This window comes from Zalophus californianus, chromosome X (genome assembly GCF_009762305.2).
Source record: "Zalophus californianus isolate mZalCal1 chromosome X, mZalCal1.pri.v2, whole genome shotgun sequence".
Taxonomy (NCBI): Eukaryota; Metazoa; Chordata; class Mammalia; order Carnivora; family Otariidae; genus Zalophus; species Zalophus californianus.
In genome coordinates this window covers 96,446,059-96,462,863 of record NC_045612.1, presented here as the reverse complement: position 1 = coordinate 96,462,863, position 16,805 = coordinate 96,446,059, and the positions used below count along the sequence as shown (strand labels likewise).

The 16,805-nt window shown below is 41.3% G+C and overlaps 1 pseudogene; it reads right to left on the bottom strand.

Annotated features, from left to right (window-relative positions):
• Positions 1 to 391: 391 nt before the first annotated feature.
• On the bottom strand, positions 392 to 1,874 carry LOC113930361 (annotated as a pseudogene).
• Between the last annotated feature and the right edge of the window lie 14,931 nt (positions 1,875 to 16,805).

Sequence of the window (16,805 nt, the reverse complement as noted above, 5' to 3'; positions counted from 1 at the left end):
TTTTGATAGGGATTGCATTGAATATATAGATGGCTTTGGGTAATATGGACATTTTTAACAATATTAATTCTCTTGATACAGAACATGAGATACCTTTCCATTTGTTTTTATCTTTTTCAATTTCTTTCATCCAATTCTTGTAGTTGTCAGTGTACAGATATTTCACCACCTTGGTTAAATTTATTCCTAATTATTTTATTGTTTTTGATGCTATCGTGAATGGGATTGTTTCATTTCTTTTTTAGATTTGTTTTTGTTTTTGAAGTATAAGAAGTAAAAGGGACCACAGACTTTATTAAAAGTAAGTAAAGGTGACATATAATATGTACAGATGGCACATGGTGCCAATTTTATTTGCAGTTACTATAGCACTCCAACTCATGTTTACAAGTTACGCCTTTGCCACAGCCTTGGCTAAATCTTGAACTAGTGCAGAATTTAACTGTGCCAGAGTGCTGATCTTAGCATGCTTAGATGTGGCATGGTTATTCTTGATAGTCATGGGCTTTGTAAGCCCATGATTCACCATGACTATATTCTTAGCCAGGCGTTGCCTAATATTTAGAAGGGATTTTTCAGTGTATGACAGATAATGCTGTAGAGTTGGTGATCATTCATCGTTATCGAGAATTTTCACTGCTAGGCTAAAAGCTCCTGCTGCAATCTGAGAAGGAGGAAAGTGCACCATATCATAGTCCAACATAGTTCGTTCCATCAGGTATTTGGCCAAAGTATGTTGCTCAACATCAACCTCTCCAATCTTAGATGCTCTCCAAAGGAAATGCAAGGGTAGAGGACAGCCCAGACCAAACTTTAAAGATCTTAGAATCTTCATTTCTATCTGTCTGATTTGGTGCTCAGTGTAAGTGTTGTCAGTCACAAAGGCAAAGTCACCAACTTCTGGAGGGTACATTTATTCATATTTGCTTGCAATAAACATGGCAGTGACCACAACGAGCTGAAGCGTCTTCTTGGGCACACAATTATTCTGCATGAACCAATCAATAATGGAAACTGTCATGTACATGGTCTCCTGCAGTAACCTGAATTTCATTTGAACCTGTGCTAGCCAGTCCATAAGGATGGCTTTCATGTTTCCAGTGACTTCACGACCCAATAGGTATTTTGGTCTGACTGCTTGCTCTTCCTCAAGTCGTCTCAGATCAGCATAAGTATGTTTCACATAATTCACTACAAAGGTTTGGATCAACTCCATCTTCTGCATCCACATCATTCACTGCAAGAAGTACATCAGAGAATGCCTGACACAGATATTATTCTGCAGGGGTACATCCAGATGTTTCCACTGGGCTTGGAGAAGGAGTATCAGTCGAAATCGTCTCAGGCGTAAGTTTTTCTTCTTTAACAGGCTCAGGGTTCTGGCTCGGGTTCAGGCACAGGCTCAGGTGCCCTTTCCAGAGGTTTAGGTATTTTTTTAGCAATAACTTTTCCAGGAACCAAAGCTTTTGCTTCCTTTTTTTCGGAGGCAATTTGGCCTGTGGTTGTTCACTGACTTTGTTACCAGTGTCTCCGAGAGCTGTTCTTGGCCTCAGCCTGGGCTTGGAGGTCACAGTCATGGCCAGAGGCACGTGCTCTGCACCTGCCATACTGATCTTCACCTTATTTTCAACATTAACTTTTGTGTTCCTGATGACCTGGAGTGCAATGGCTTCCTTTTCACTAGGCAGCAGCTCAGTGGGGAGAAGCAGAGCACGGGAGCCACCAACGAGCCGGGGGCCTGAACCCACCGCAGACCAGCAGCCATTCCTCTGCAGCACGCCAGGCTCTTTTTTAGATGTTTTGTTGTTAGTGTATAGAAACACAACTGTTTCCTGGATGTTGATTTTTGTATCCTGCAACTTTACTGAATCCATTGATTAGTTCCAGCAGTGTTTTGGTGGAATCTTGACATTTCTCTGTATGCAAGATCACACCATCTACAAACAAAGTGTACTATTTGGATTTCCCTTTACTATTTGGATGTTTTTATTTACTTTTCTTGCCTGATTGCTCTGGCTAGGACTTCCAGTACTACGTTGAATAGAAGTGAAGAGAGTAAGCATCCTTGTCCTGTTCCTAATGTTAGAGAAAAAGCTTTCAACGTTTCACCACTGAGTATGATGTTAGCTGTGGGCTTGTCATGTGTGGCCTTACTGTGTTGAAGTATCTTCATTCTATACCCAATTTGTGAGAAGTTTTATCATGAAAGGATTTTGTATTTTATCAAATGCTTTTTCTACATCTATTGAAAGGGTCATATGATTTTTTTTTAAAGATTTTATTTATTTATTTGAGAGAGAGAGAGAGCACGAGCAGAGAGAGGAGCATAGGCAGACTCCCCGCTGAGCAGGGAGCCCGGACATGGGGCTCAATCCCAGGACCCTGAGATCATGACCCAAGCTGAAGGTAGACACTTAACGGACTAAGCCACCCAGGCACCCTGGTCATATGATTTTTACTTTTCTATTAATGTGGTATGTTACATTTATTGATTTGTGTATATTGAATAATCTTTGAATCTCAGGGACAAATCCCACTTGATCAGGGTGTATGATCCTTTTAATGTGCTGTTGAATTTGGTTTGTTAGTATTTTGTTGAGAATTTTTGCATCTGTGTTCATTAGGGTTATCAGCCTATAATTTTTTTTTTTTTAAATTTTTTATTGTTATGTTAATCACCATATATTACATCATTAGTTTTTGGTGCAGTGTTCCATGATTCATTGTTTGTTCATAACACCCAGTGCTCCATGCAGAACGTGCCCTCCTCAATACCCATCACCAGGCTAACCCATCCCCCTACCCCCCTCCCCTCTAGAACCCTCAGTTTGTTTTTCAGAGTCCATCATCTCTCATGGTTCGTCTCCCCCTCTGACATACTCCCCTTTTCTTCCTCTCCTGTTATCTTCTTCTTTTTCTTTTTTCTTAAAATATGTTGCATTATTTGTTTCAGAAGTACAGATCTGTGATTCAACAGTCTTGCACAATTCACAGCGCTCACCGTAGCACATACCCTCCCCAATATCTATCATCCAGCCACCCCATCCCTCCCACCCCCAACCACTCCAGTAACACTCAGTTTCTTTCCTGAGATTAAGAATTCCTCATATCAGTGAGGTCATGTGATACATGTCTTTCTCTGATTGACTTATTTCACTCAGCATAACACCCTCCAGTTCCATCCACGTCGTTGCAAATGGCAAGATCTCATTCCTTTTGATGGCTGCATAATATTCCATTGTGTATATATACCACTTCTTCTTTATCCATTCATCTGTCGATGGGCATCTTGGCTCTTTCCACAGTTTGGCTATGGTGGACATTGCTGCTATAAACATTGGGGTACATGTACCCCTTCGGGTCCCTACATTTGTATCTTTGTGGTAAATACCCAGTAGTGCAATTGCTGGATCGAACGGTAGCTCTAATTTCAACTGTTTGAGGAACCTCCATACTGTTTTCCAGAGGGGTTGCACCAGCTTGCATTCCCACCAGCAGTGTAGGAGGGTTCCCCTTTCTCCACATCCCCGCCAACATCTGTCGTTCCCTGACTTGTTAATTTTAGCCATTCTGACGGGTGTGAGGTGGTATCTCATTGAGGTTTTGATTTGGATTTCCCTGATGCCAAGCGATGTTGAGCACTTTTTCATGTGCCTGTTGGCCATTTGGATGTCTTCTTTGGAGAAATGTCTGTTCATGTCTTCTGCCCATTTCTTGATTGGATTATTTGTTCTTTGAGTGTTGAGTTTGATAAGTTCTTTATAGATTTTGGATACTAGCCCTTTATCTGATACGTCATTTGCAAATATTTTCTCCCATTCTGTCGGTTGTCTTTTGGTTTTGTGGACTGTTTCTTTTGCTGTGCAGAAGCTTTTTATCTTGATGAAATCCCAATAGTTCATTTTTGCCCTGGCTTCCCGTGCCTTTGGCGATGTTTCTAGGAAGAAGTTGCTGCGGCTAAGGTCGAAAAGGTTGCTACCTGTGTTCTCCTTTAGGATTTGGATGGACTCCTGTCTCACGTTTAAGTCTTTCAACCATTTGGAGTCTATTTTTGTGTGTGGTGTAAGGAAATGGTCCAGTTTCATTCTTCTGCATGTGGCTGTCCAATTTTCCCAACACCATTTGTTGAAGAGACTGTCTTTTTGCCATTGGACATTCTTTCCTGCTTTGTCAAAAATAAGTTGACCATAGAGTTGAGGGTCCATTTCTGGGCTCTCAATTCTGTTCCATTGATCTATGTGTCTGTTTTTGTGCCAGTACCATACTGTCTTGATGATGACAGCTTTGTAATAGAGCTGGAAGTCCGGAATTGTGATGCCACCAGCTTTGCTTTTCTTTTTCAGTATTCCTCTGGCTATTCTGGGTCTCTTCTGGTTCCATACAAATTTTAGGATTATTTGTTCCATTTCTTTGAAAAAAGTGGATGGTATTTTGATGGGAATTGCATTGAATGTGTAGATTGCTCTAGGTAGCATTGACATCTTCACAATGTTGATTCTCCCAATCCATGAGCATGGAACGTTTTTCCATTTCTTTGTGTCTTCTTCAATTTCTTTCCTGAGTATTTTATAGTTTTCTGAGTACAGATCCTTTGCCTCTTTGGTTAGATTTATTCCTAGGTATCTAATGGTTTTGGGTGCAATTGTAAATGGGATAGACTCCTTGATTTGTCTCTCTTCTGTCTTGTTGTTGGTGTATAGGAATGCCACTGATTTCTGTGCATTGATTTTATATCCTGCTACTTTACTGAATTCCTGTATGAGTTCTAGCAGTTTTGGGGAGGAGTCTTTTGGGTTTTCCACATACAGTATCATATCATCTGCAAAGAGTGAGAGTTTGACTTCCTCTTTGCCGATTTGGATGCCTTTGATTTCTTTTTGTTGTCTGATTGCTGTGGCTAGGACTTCTAATACTATGTTGAATAGCAGTGGTGAGAGTGGACATCCCTGCCGCGTTCCTGACCTTAGGGGAAAAGCTCTCAGCCTTTCCCCATTGAGAATGATATTCGCTGTAGGTTTTTCGTAGATGGCTTTTATGATATTGAGGTATGTACCCTCTATCCCTATACTCTGAAGAGTTTTGATCAAGAAAGGATGTTGTACTTTGTCAAATGCTTTTTCTGCATCTATTGAGAGGATCATATGATTCTTGTTCTTTCTTTTGTTAATGTATTGTATCACGTTGATTGATTTGCGGATGTTGAACCAGCCTTGCAGCCCAGGAATAAATCCCACTTGGTCGTGGTGAATAATCCTTTTAATGTACTGTTGGATCCTATTGGCTAGTATTTTGGTGAGAATTTTTGCATCCATGTTCATCAAGGATATTGGTCTGTAATTCTCTTTTTTGATGGGGTCTTTGTCTGGTTTTGGGATCAAGGTAATGCTGGCCTCATAAAATGAGTTTGGAAGTTTCCCTTCCATTTCTATTTTTTGGAACAGTTTCAGGAGAATAGGTATTAATTCTTCTTGAAATGTCTGATAGAATTCCCCTGGGAAGCCATCTGGCCCTGGGCTTTTGTTTCTTGGGAGATTTTTGATGACTGTTTCAATTTCCGTAGTGGTTATAGGTCTGTTCAGGTTTTCTATTTCTTCCTGGTTCAATTTTGGTAGTTGATACATCTCTAGGAATGCACCCATTTCTTCCAGGTTATCTAATTTGCTGGCATAGAGTTGCTCATAATATGTTCTTATAATTGTTTGTATTTCTTTGGTGTTGCTTGTGATCTCTCCTCTTTCATTCATGATTTTGTTGATTTGGGTCATTTCTCTTTTCTTTTTGATCAGTCTGGCCAGGGGTTTATCAATCTTGTTAATTCTTTCAAAGAACCAGCTCCTAGTTTCGTTGATCTGTTCTACTGTTCTTTTGCTTTCTAGTTCATTGATTTCTGCTCTGATCTTTATGATTTCTCTTCTCCTGCTGGGTTTAGGCTTTCTTTGCTGTTCTTTCTCCAGCTCCTTTAGATGTAGGGTTAGGTTGTGTATTTGAGACCTTTCTTGTTTCTTGAGAAAGGCTTGTATTGCTATATACTTTCCTCTCAGGACTGCCTTTGCTGTATCCCAAAGATTTTGAACAGTTGTGTTTTCATTTTCATTGGTTTCCATGAATTTTTTTAATTCTTCTTTAATTTCTTGGTTGACCCATTCATTCTTTAGTAGGATGCTCTTTAGCCTCCATGTATTTGAGTTCTTTCCGACTTTCCTCTTGTGGTTGAGTTCTAGTTTCAAAGCATTGTGGTCTGAAAATATGCAGGGAATGATCCCAATCTTTTGGTACCGATTGAGACCTGATTTGTGACCTAGGATGTGATCAATTCTGGAGAATGTTCCATGGGCACTAGAGAAGAATGTGTATTCCGTTGCTTTGGGATGGAATGTTCTGAATATGTCTGTGAAGTCCATTTGGTCCAGTGTGTCATTTAATATCTTTATTTCCTTGTTGATCTTTTGCTTAGATGATCTGTCCATTTCAGTCAGGGGGGTGTTAAAATCCCCCACTATTATTGTATTGTTGTCAATGTGTTTCTTTGCTTTTGTTATTAATTGGCTTATATAATTGGCTGCTCCCATGTTCGGGGCATAGATATTTACAATTGTTAGATCTTCTTGTTGGATAGACCCTTTAAGTAGGATATAGTGTCCTTCCTCATCTCTTATTACAGTCTTTGTTTTAAAATCTAGTTTGTCTGATATAAGGATTGCCACCCCAGCTTTCTTTTGGTGTCCATTAGCATGGTAAATGGTTTTCCACCCCCTCACTTTCAATCTGGGGGTGTCTTTGGGTGTAAAATGAGTCTCTTGCAGACAGCATATTGATGGGTCTTGTTTTTTAATCCAATCTGATAGCCTGTGTCTTTTGATTGGGGCATTTAGCCCATTTACATTCAGGGTAACTATTGAAAGGTATGAATTTACTGCCATTGTATTACCTGTAAGGTGACTGTTAACTGTCTGTTGTCTGTGTTCGTTTCTGCTCTTTGCTGCTTTTAGGTTCTCTCTTTGCTTAGAGGACCCCTCTCAATATTTCTTGGAGGGCTGGTTTCGTGTTTGCAAATTCTTTTAGTTTTTGTTTGTTCTGGAAGCTTTTGATCTCTCCTTCTATTTTCAATGATAGCCTAGCTGGATATAGTATTCTTGGCTGCATATTTTTCTCGTTTAGTGCTCTGAAGATATCTTGCCAGTCCTTTCTGGCCTGCCAGGTCTCTGTGGATAGGTCTGTTGCCAATCTAATGTTTCTACCATTGTAGGTTACATATCTCTTCTCCCGAGCTGCTTTCAGGATTTTCTCTTTGTCTCTGAGACTCGTAAGTTTTACTATTAGATGTCGGGGTGTTGACCTATTTTTATTGATTTTGAGAGGGGTTCTCTGTGCCTCCTGGATTTTAATGCCTGTTTCCTTCCTCACATTAGGGAAGTTCTCTGCTATAATTTGCTCCAATATACCTTCTGCCCCTCTCTCTCTCTCTTCTTCTTCTGGGATCCCAATTATTCTAATGTTGTTTCGTCTTATCGTATCACTTATCTCTCGAATTCTGCCCTCGTGATCCTGTAGTTGTTTCTCTCTCTTTTTCTCAGCCTCTTTATTTTCTATCATTTGGTCTTCTATATCGCTGATTCTCTCTTCTGCCTCATTTATCCTAGCATTTAGTGCCCCCATTTTTGATTGCACCTCATCAATAGCCTTTTTGATTTCGATTTGGTTAGATTTTAGTTCTTTTATTTCTCCAGAAAGGGTTTCTCTAATAACTTCCACGCTTTTTTCAAGCCCAGCTAGTATCTTTAAAGTCATGATTCTGAACTCTATGTCCGACATCGTACTAATGTCCGTATTGAGTAGGTCCCTGGCTGACGGTACTACCTCTTGTTCTTTTTGCTGAGGTGATTTCTTTCGTCTTGTCATTTTGTCCAGAGGAGAATAGATGAATGAGAGAACAAAAGGCTAACAGGTTTACTACGTCCCCAGCAAATATACTGTATACAAATCAGAAAAGACCTGAAACCAGGGGAAAAGAAAGGGAAAGAAAGAAAAAAGAAAGAGAAAAAGAAAAAAAAAAGAAAAAAAAGATAAAAACAAAAACAAAACAATTCAAAAAAGGCAGAATATGATCAAATATGATCAGGCTAGTGCATAGATCAGTGCCACACACTAGATTTTGGGCGTATTTTGGTCTGTTAGAAAAAAGTGCCTCCTAAAATTTTAAAGGAAGAAAGACATATATGTACAAAATAAGGGTTGATACAATGAAGGGATGGAAGATGACTGTAAAGATGAAAATTATAAAAGATTTTATAAAAGGACTTGGTAAGATAAGTTGTTTGAAAAAAGAAAGAAGATTTAAGGAAAAAAAAAAAAAAGGAAAAAGGGAGAGAATGTGATCAGGCAGGAGACTAGAACAAAGCCATACACTAGTGATTTAGGGTATATTTTGATCTGTTAGAAGAAACTGTACCTCAAAATTTTAAAGAGAGAACAACTTATATATATATGCCAAAAACAAGGATAACTACTATGAAGGGATAAAATATGACTCTAAAAATGAAAAAAAAAAAATGTTTTTTTTTTTTAAAAAAAAGGGATTTATAAGATGTTGGTTGAAAAAGGGAAAAAGAAAAATAAAAAAAAGTCAACAAAAATTAACTTTGATGAAATAATGAATCATGGTAAAAAAAAAAAAAAAAAAAAAAAGAAGCCATGAATCTATGTGCAGTATTCCCCTAGCGCTGGAGTTCTCCTATTCTCCTTGATCGATCAACTTGGTCTTGGCTTGCTGGCTGTTTGTGTTGATCTTCTGGGGGAGGGGCCTGTTGCTGTGGTTTCCAAATGTCTTTGCCGGAGGCGGAATTGCCCCGCCCTTGTCGGTCCGGGCTAAGGAAGCTGCTCCAGTTTGCTCTCAGGAGCTTTTGTTCCCTGCAAGCTCTCGGCACAGCTCTGGAGGACCAGGGCGAAAATGGCGGCCTCCCAGTCTCCGCCCGGAGGAGCCGAGAACTCAGGGCCCCACTCCTCAGTGCGCCCCCAGAGAAAAGCAGTCACTCCCGTGTCCCCGGTCTCCGGCCGCTCTCCATGCTCACCCGGCCCGCGATCGAGCGTTGCTATCTCTGGCACCCGACCCCGCTCGGAGTCTCCAAACCCAGCAGATCCCTGCAGTGCGCTCCCGCACCGCTCCTCCCCGGGAAGGAAGGGGAGTCTCCCCGGATCTGCTGCTTGTTGGGTCCTTGCTGGGGGAGCCGTGCCCCGACTGGGCCGCAGATCACAGTTTATGGCAACCCCGAGCTGAGAGCCCGCGACTCTGCTCCGTATCTGCAGCCGGCTTCCCCGCCCCGACACCTGGGAGCTCTGCCGCACTCAGGCACCCCCGGTCTCTCTGTGACCCCAAGGGTCCTGAGACCACACTGTCCCGGGAGGATTCCACCCCCCGCTTAGCCACTGCAGCGACGTCCCTCCGCCGAGCCAACTTTTAAAAGGTCCGATTTTGTGCTCCGCGGCTCTAGCACTTGCCAGAAGCGGCCGGCGGAGGCCCCTCCCCCGCCGTTTATCCTCCCGAATATCGCCTCGGATTCACTTCTCCGCACGTCCTACCTTCCAGTAAGTGGTCGCTTCTCTGTTCAGAGAGTTGTTGCTACTCTCCTGTTCGATCTCCTGTTGAGTTCGTAGGTGTTCAGAATGGTTTGATCCCTATTCAGCTGAATTCCTGAGACCAGACAAAATCTAGGTCTCCTACTCCTCCGCCATCTTGCTCCGCCCCTATCAGCCTATAATTTTATTTTTCTTGTGACGTCCTTATCTGGCCTTGGTATCAGGGTAACGCTGGCTTTGTAAAATGAGTTTGGGAGTGTTCCTTCCTTCCCAATTTTTTGGAAGAGTTTGGGAAGGATTGGGGTTAATTCTTCTTTTTTAAAAAAAGATTTATTTATTTATTAGAAAGGGAGAGTGTGCATGCACAAGCAGAGGGAAGGGCAGAGGAAGAGAATCTTCAAGCAGACTCCCCACTGAGCTGGGAGCCCGACATAGGGCTTGATCTCAAGACCCTCATCGAGATCTGAGCCGAAACCAAGAGTCAGACACTCAATGGACGGAGCCACCCAGGCGCCCCAGGGTTAATTCTTCTTTCAATGTTTGGTTCTAGAGTTTTCTGTGTTGGGAGGTTTTTGATTACTGATTCAATCTCCTTACTCTTTTTTAGTTTCTTCAGATTTGTATTTCTTCATGATTCAGTCTTGGTAGCTTGTATGTTTCTAGGAATTTATCCATTTCTTCTAGGTTATCCAGTTTGTTGGTGTATAATTTTTCATGGTATTCTCTCATGATCCTTTGTATTTCTGTGGTATCAGTTGTAATGTCTCTTTCATTTATGATTTCATTTGAATTCTATCTCTTTTATTCCGAGTTAGTCTAGCTAAACTTTTTCAGTTTTGTTCATCATTACAAAAAAATACCAGCTCTTAGTTTCATTGATCTTTTGTTATTTCTCTGGTATTTGTTTTATTTATGTTTGCTCTGGTCTTCATTTCCTTCCTTCTACTAACTTTGGGCTTAGTTTGTTTTTCTATTTCTAGTTCCTTGAGAATTAAAATGAGGTTGTTTATTTGAGTTGTTTCTGTAGGCATTTATTGCCATAAACTTCCCTCTTAAAACTGCTTTTGCAGCATTCCATAGGTTTTGACATGTTGGGATTCCATTTTTGTCTCTTTAGGGATATTTCTTGGTTTACCTTTGATTTCTTCTTTGGCCCATTGGTTATTGGTTATTCTTGCTTAATGTCCACATATTTGTAAAATTCCCAGTTTCCTCCTGCTATTGATTCCTAGCTTTGTACCATGGTGGTCAGAAAAGACACTTGGGATTTCAATCTTCTTAAATTTGCTAAGACTTGTTTTATGACCTATCATTTGATCTATCCTGGAGAATGTTTTGTGTGCATTTGAGAAGAATATTTATCCTGCTGCTTTTGGATGGAGTGTTCTGTATGTGTCTGTTATTTCCATTTGGTCTAAAGTATGGTTCAAATCCAGCGTTTCCTTGATGTTCTTTCTGGATGGTCTATCCATTGTTGAGAGTGGGGTATTGAAGTCTCCTACTATTCTTGTATTTTCTATTTCTCCTTTCAGATCTGTTAACATTTGCTTAATAAATTTAAAGACTCCAATGTTGGGTGCATATATATTTATGATTGATATAATTGATCCCTTTATTATTATATGACCATCTTTGTCTCTTACCACCTTTTATGGCTTAAAGTCTTTTTTCTGATGTAAATAAAGGGACCTCTGTTTTCTTTTGGTTTCCACTTGTGTGGAATCTATTTTGCCATCTCTTTCAGCCTATGTATGTTCTTAACCCTGAAGAGTTGCTTGTAGGCAGCATACAGTTGGATCTTACTTTTTATCCATCCAGCCACTCTGCCTTTTGACTGGAGATTTCAATCCACTAACATTTAGAATAATTATTGATAGGCAAGGATGTACTAAGGCCATCTTTGAAATTGTTTTCCAGCCATTTTGTAGTTCCATTTTTCTTTGCCTCCTTTCTTACTGCCTTCCTTTTAAATTAATTATTTTCCATTGTGCCATGCTTTGATTCCCTTCTCTTTATCTTTTGTGTATGTATTGCACATTTTTGCTTTGTGAATCCCATAAGGTTTACATAAAACATCATCTATATGCATCTATATCAGTCTATTTTATACTGAGAAGAATTTAATTTTGATCACATACAAAAACTGTATGCTTTTACTCCCCCTTTTGTTTTTGATGTCATCATTTACATCTTTTTATATTGTGTAATTGTTAACAAATTGTTGAAGTTATAGCTATTTTTAATACCTTTTTCCTTTAACATTTACACTAGAGTTAAGTAGTTAACATATCACTACACTACAGTATTAGAGGATTCTATATCTGACTCTGGGCTTTCCTTTACCAGTGTGTTGTATACTTTCACATGTTTTCATGTTGCTAATCAGCATCCTTTTGTTTCAGCTTGAAGAATTCTTTTCAGCATTTCTTGTAGGGTAGATTTATTGGTGATGAATTCCTTTGGCTTTGTTTATTAGGGAAAGTCCTTCTTTTGCCTTCAATACTGAAAAGGAGTGTTGCTGGCTAAAGTATTCATGGTCTACACTTTCTTTCAGCACTTTGCATATATAATTCCATTCTCTCCTGGCCTGCAAGGTCTCTGCTAAGAAATCAGCTAATAGCCTTATGGGGATTTCCTTGTATGAGATAGCTTTTTTTTTTTTTCCTCTTGCTGCTTTTAAAAATCCTCTTACTGTCTTTTGTTTTAGATGGTTTTGTTATTATGTGTCTTGAAGAAAATTGTTTTGGATTAAAATTTTTAGGTGACCTATCAGCTTCATGAACTTGGATGTTCAGATCTCTTCCCAGAGTTGAGAAGTTCCCAGCCATTATTTCTTTAAATAAGCTTTCTACCCCTTTCCCCATCTCTTCCCCTTCTGAGCCTCCAATGATGTATATATTATTTCTTTTTATGGTGTCCTATAATTTACCTAGGTTAAGGTAAATTATTCATTCTTTCTTCATTTCTTCATTATTTTTCACTTTTTTTTTCTTTTTTGCTCCTTGACTAGATCATTTCAATTGATTTATCTTCTAGCTCATTGATTCTTCTGCTTGCTCAAGTCTGCTGTTGAAGCTCTCAATTGGATTCTTCAATTCAGTCATTGTATTCTTTAGCTCCAAAATTTCTGTTTGGTTCTTTCTTATTTTTTTTTATCTCTTTGTAGCGCTCTTCATTTTGTTCTTGTATTGTCTTCCTGATATTAAATTGTTTATCTGAGTTCTCTTGTAGCGATCTGAGCATCTGTAGAATAATTACTTTGAATTGTTTGTCAGGCAATTCCCGGATCTCCATTTCTTTGGGGCCAGCTGCTGGGGTTTTACTGTATTCCTTTGTGGTGTCATGTTTCCCTGATTCTTCATGATCCCTGTAGCTTTGCATTGGTGTCTGCACATTTGAAGAAACACTCACCTCTCTCAGACTTTATGGACTGAGTTCAGTAAGGGAAACCTTTCACCTGTGCATGGGGGCACACTGGATCATGTTGTAATCCACTGCGTCTAGTGGTGCAAGGTGCCAAGTGTGGCGGTATGTGGCAGCACCAGGTCTGGGGAAGTGTGCTTTCTCTTTGGCTGAGGCCACTGGGACCCACAGCATCAATAACTCTGTGGTCCTTGTGGGCACTATGAGGAGTCTGCCGCGGCTGCAAGGGCTCTTGGGGTCCTAAGTAGCACCTCCAGTTGTAGTAGTTAAGGATCAGGGTAGGCAGTGGTGGTGTACGGAGCTGGTGGCATACACACACGTAACTATGGGACCAGCTGCAGATGCTTTGCAGTGGCTGGGGCCAGTTGCAGACACACTCGTAGTGAGGGGCACCGGGGCAGGTAGCAAGGGCTGGGGCTAACTAGGGGCCCACTAGCAGCTGCAGAGGACCTGACTGGTTGCTGTGCTCTCCTGTGGCTGCATACTCTCCCCACAGGAGTGCACGCTGGTGACAGGCTCAGGCTGGGGGTGTACACCTGCAAAGCTGGAGGGGCAAGCTATAGGTAGGCAAGGTGGTGCTGGCCAGGGATGGAAGACAGGGCCTGATCCGGGCCCACAAACAGCTGCAAAGGCCCTAGTTGTTGGTGCACCCACCCATGGCTGTATACACTCCCCCTGTGCTTGCTGGCTGCAGTAGAGGCCAATGACTGGTGTCAGGCCAGTGGTGGGCAGGTACACAGCTGAAGGGGCTAGCCTTCAGGGCAGGCATAGCAGGGGCGTCAGCTCAGCTCGGGGAGCCTAGACTGATGTGTTGCATTTGTGCAGCTGCAGAAGCTAAAGCTGGCTGGGAGCATGGCTGCTGGGCTCTGGTGGGCGTGGGCGGGGACTCTGATGGGTGGCGTCTTACAGTTGCCCAGCCACAGAGACTTCAATGGCTGCAGGTGCTGGTCCCGGGCCCTGGGGGGTGGGGAGGGGGGAGGGGCAGGAGAGACGCAAGCAGTTGGCATCAGCAAGTGAATACCTGCGGGGCAAAAGCTGGAGCGACGTGCAGGACGTCTGCGGCTGCTGTGCCGACCTTTGGCTTCATCAGTGGCAAAAATGTGCTGACTCTTTCTGCACAGCAGAGCTCTGTGAACAATGATTGCTGTACTGTGTGTTTGCTAATAACAGCCTCTGCCTTTCTTCCTTATTCTTAGCTGGCTCCACTCATCTCAGCTTTGCAGGTCTGGGTGGGGTGAGACTGAAGCGGAACCTTTGTGCCGTGTCCCAAGAGGCTGGGGAAACTGGCCACGCAAGCCCCTCTTTTCGGGCGAGAGGAACTCTTTCTAGTTGGGAAGTTCCTTCTTGGTGTTGAACAACGCTGGCCTGGGAGATGGGATGATGTAGGCAAAATGAATCTGTTCTCCTTCTCTTTTTGTGTGACTACTCTCAGTGTTTTTTTGTTCCACTGTGTTTCTGAAATGTCCTACGTGGACTCTAGAGCTCTCCCAGAGCTGTTTTTGTTCATGGATAGTGTCTAATTATTAATCTTTGTGGGGAGGGAGACTGGGGAGCTGGGTTCTCCCATGTCACCATTTATTCCATGTAACCTAATTTTTACTTTAAATTAATATTGGACCTATTAAGCAATGAAATTATTTTGCTTGGAAAAAAGAAGGTTCTAGGATGACTCAATAATATTTATGAAATTTACTTTTTGGTATTTATTTTATTTATAATGTATTTCTGTCTGGTAGAGAATGGCCGGTTATTGTCCATATCGTGTGGTGTGTGCGTGTGGGTATTATGAAATAAAATTGTATGAGGAAGAAGCTGAGTTATAAAAGGATGGGATTTCACAGCTGTAAGTGTTGCTGGGTAAAAAACAAATTGCTGATGAAGGCCCGGATGTCAGACCCCTAGAGATTTCTAAAAAGTCGACAGAAGATCAACCAACTGGCCTGAGATTCTTTTAAAACTCTCCTCTTTATCATCTTGATGAGGAATGAGGCGGTCTCAGCAACTGGATATTCCAGTTAATGCTAATTATGGCTAACAGATGATCAGTTTTCAAGGACTCGGGATACCATAGTTTAAGAAGAAAGTAAATTCTGATGTATACTGTGTTGTGGATAAAAGGAAGTACTAAGAAAGACTGTACATGAAAAGCAGCCACTGTGAGTTGATTTTCAACAATCCTACTCTGAGAATTAAGGACCTGGAGACTGTGCCTGTCTGACTTTTGGAAGCAGCCCAAAGGATTATACTCTGAACTGTATCCTTCACAGAAGACCACTGCAAATACAGTAAACCTGATTTATATAAAAAAAAAATCGGGCTCAAAAGTTCTTCATCAATTTTAGAATTACATTAAAAGATTAAGTAATCACTAAGTTTACCATTCACTCAATTGCTAAACATTGCTTCCTCTTTTCGGTCATGCATTTCCTAATTAAGTAACAATAAAATCTCTAACCCTCCCACTCACATGGAAACAGCTAACCATCACTCTTTCAGGTCAGATGGGTGGGGGGGGGGGGAATTCAGGGCATAAGGAATGAGTCACCTTTGTCCCTCCTGAGGGATTTTAGAGCAAATTTCAGAGCTCCTTGCAGGGGTTGATGAGAAATCCCCGCCCCGTGCTATCTACACGTCTCCTGAGGTTAAGGAATGCGCTTGGCAACAGGGGCACACCATTCACATGGTGGTTATTCCAGATCCCGCTACTGAAAGTCAGCAGAACTATCTGATCATCCTGTTTCCCGACTGGAGGCTCTGCGTCGCCCACAGCTAAAATATTATACTCAGATATCTGTGTTGTCAATTCGTGCTGCCTCTTTTACGTGGTGTTTCATTCTGCTAGCGCAAAGGTGCCTGGGCCTTTTCTGAGATCAAAGGCAACAGGAAGTTTGACTACATCCAACTCACAGTGGAAGTAGGCAGTACAACACCCTTTAAGAAAATGAGTTTTTACACTTTTTTCTTTTGTAGCAAATGTTCAGCAACCTTTACTTTCCATTTGATGTATATAACAATGCATTTTGAGACATCCTCTTTAAGGCATTGTATACCAAACGGTGAGGAAATGGGAACAGGGGAAAAAATAAAACATAAATAGATGCTATCGGCATTAACTACGGGGAGTGAAACAAAATAGGGACTATTAAAATAAAATGGAGTAGTTATTTTTCCTTGCTTTTAAAAAAGTAAAGAATGCTTAAATTGATAGCGGTTTGGCCCCAATTTTCTACTTCTCTCTGTATCCATGTCCTCTGCAATGTGATTTCGCAGTTCCTCCCATCAAGAGGAGGAGTCTGTTTGCTCACCCCTTGAATCCGGGCTATTCTTGTGACTCGCACTGACCGATAGGATGCAGCAGACTTGATGTGTGAGTTCCAGAGTCTAGACCTCAAGAAACCTGGCATGCTTTTGCTGTATCTTTTGCTCTTTTACCTTTTCCATGATAGTGTGTCCAAGCCAGCTTGCTTGGGGGTGGAACGTGTAGGCAGAGCAGATAGAGTCTAGTAGTGCCCACCAAGACACCAGACATATGGGAGAGAGCCTGAGATTAAAAGAACCTTCTAGGCAACCTACAGCTGACTGCAAATGCATAAGTGAGGCCAGCTCACATCAACAGAGCCACCCAGATGACCTATAGATGCATAGAGAATGTAAATAATTGTTGCTTAAAGCCTCTAACTTTAGGGTAATTTGTTATGCAACAAAGCTACTGATCTAATTGGTATCAAAAATTGATGAAAGAGATGGACGGGCCCAGGATGAGAGCTTTAGGTGATTATATTCATGCTTACATCGCATGGCAAACTTCT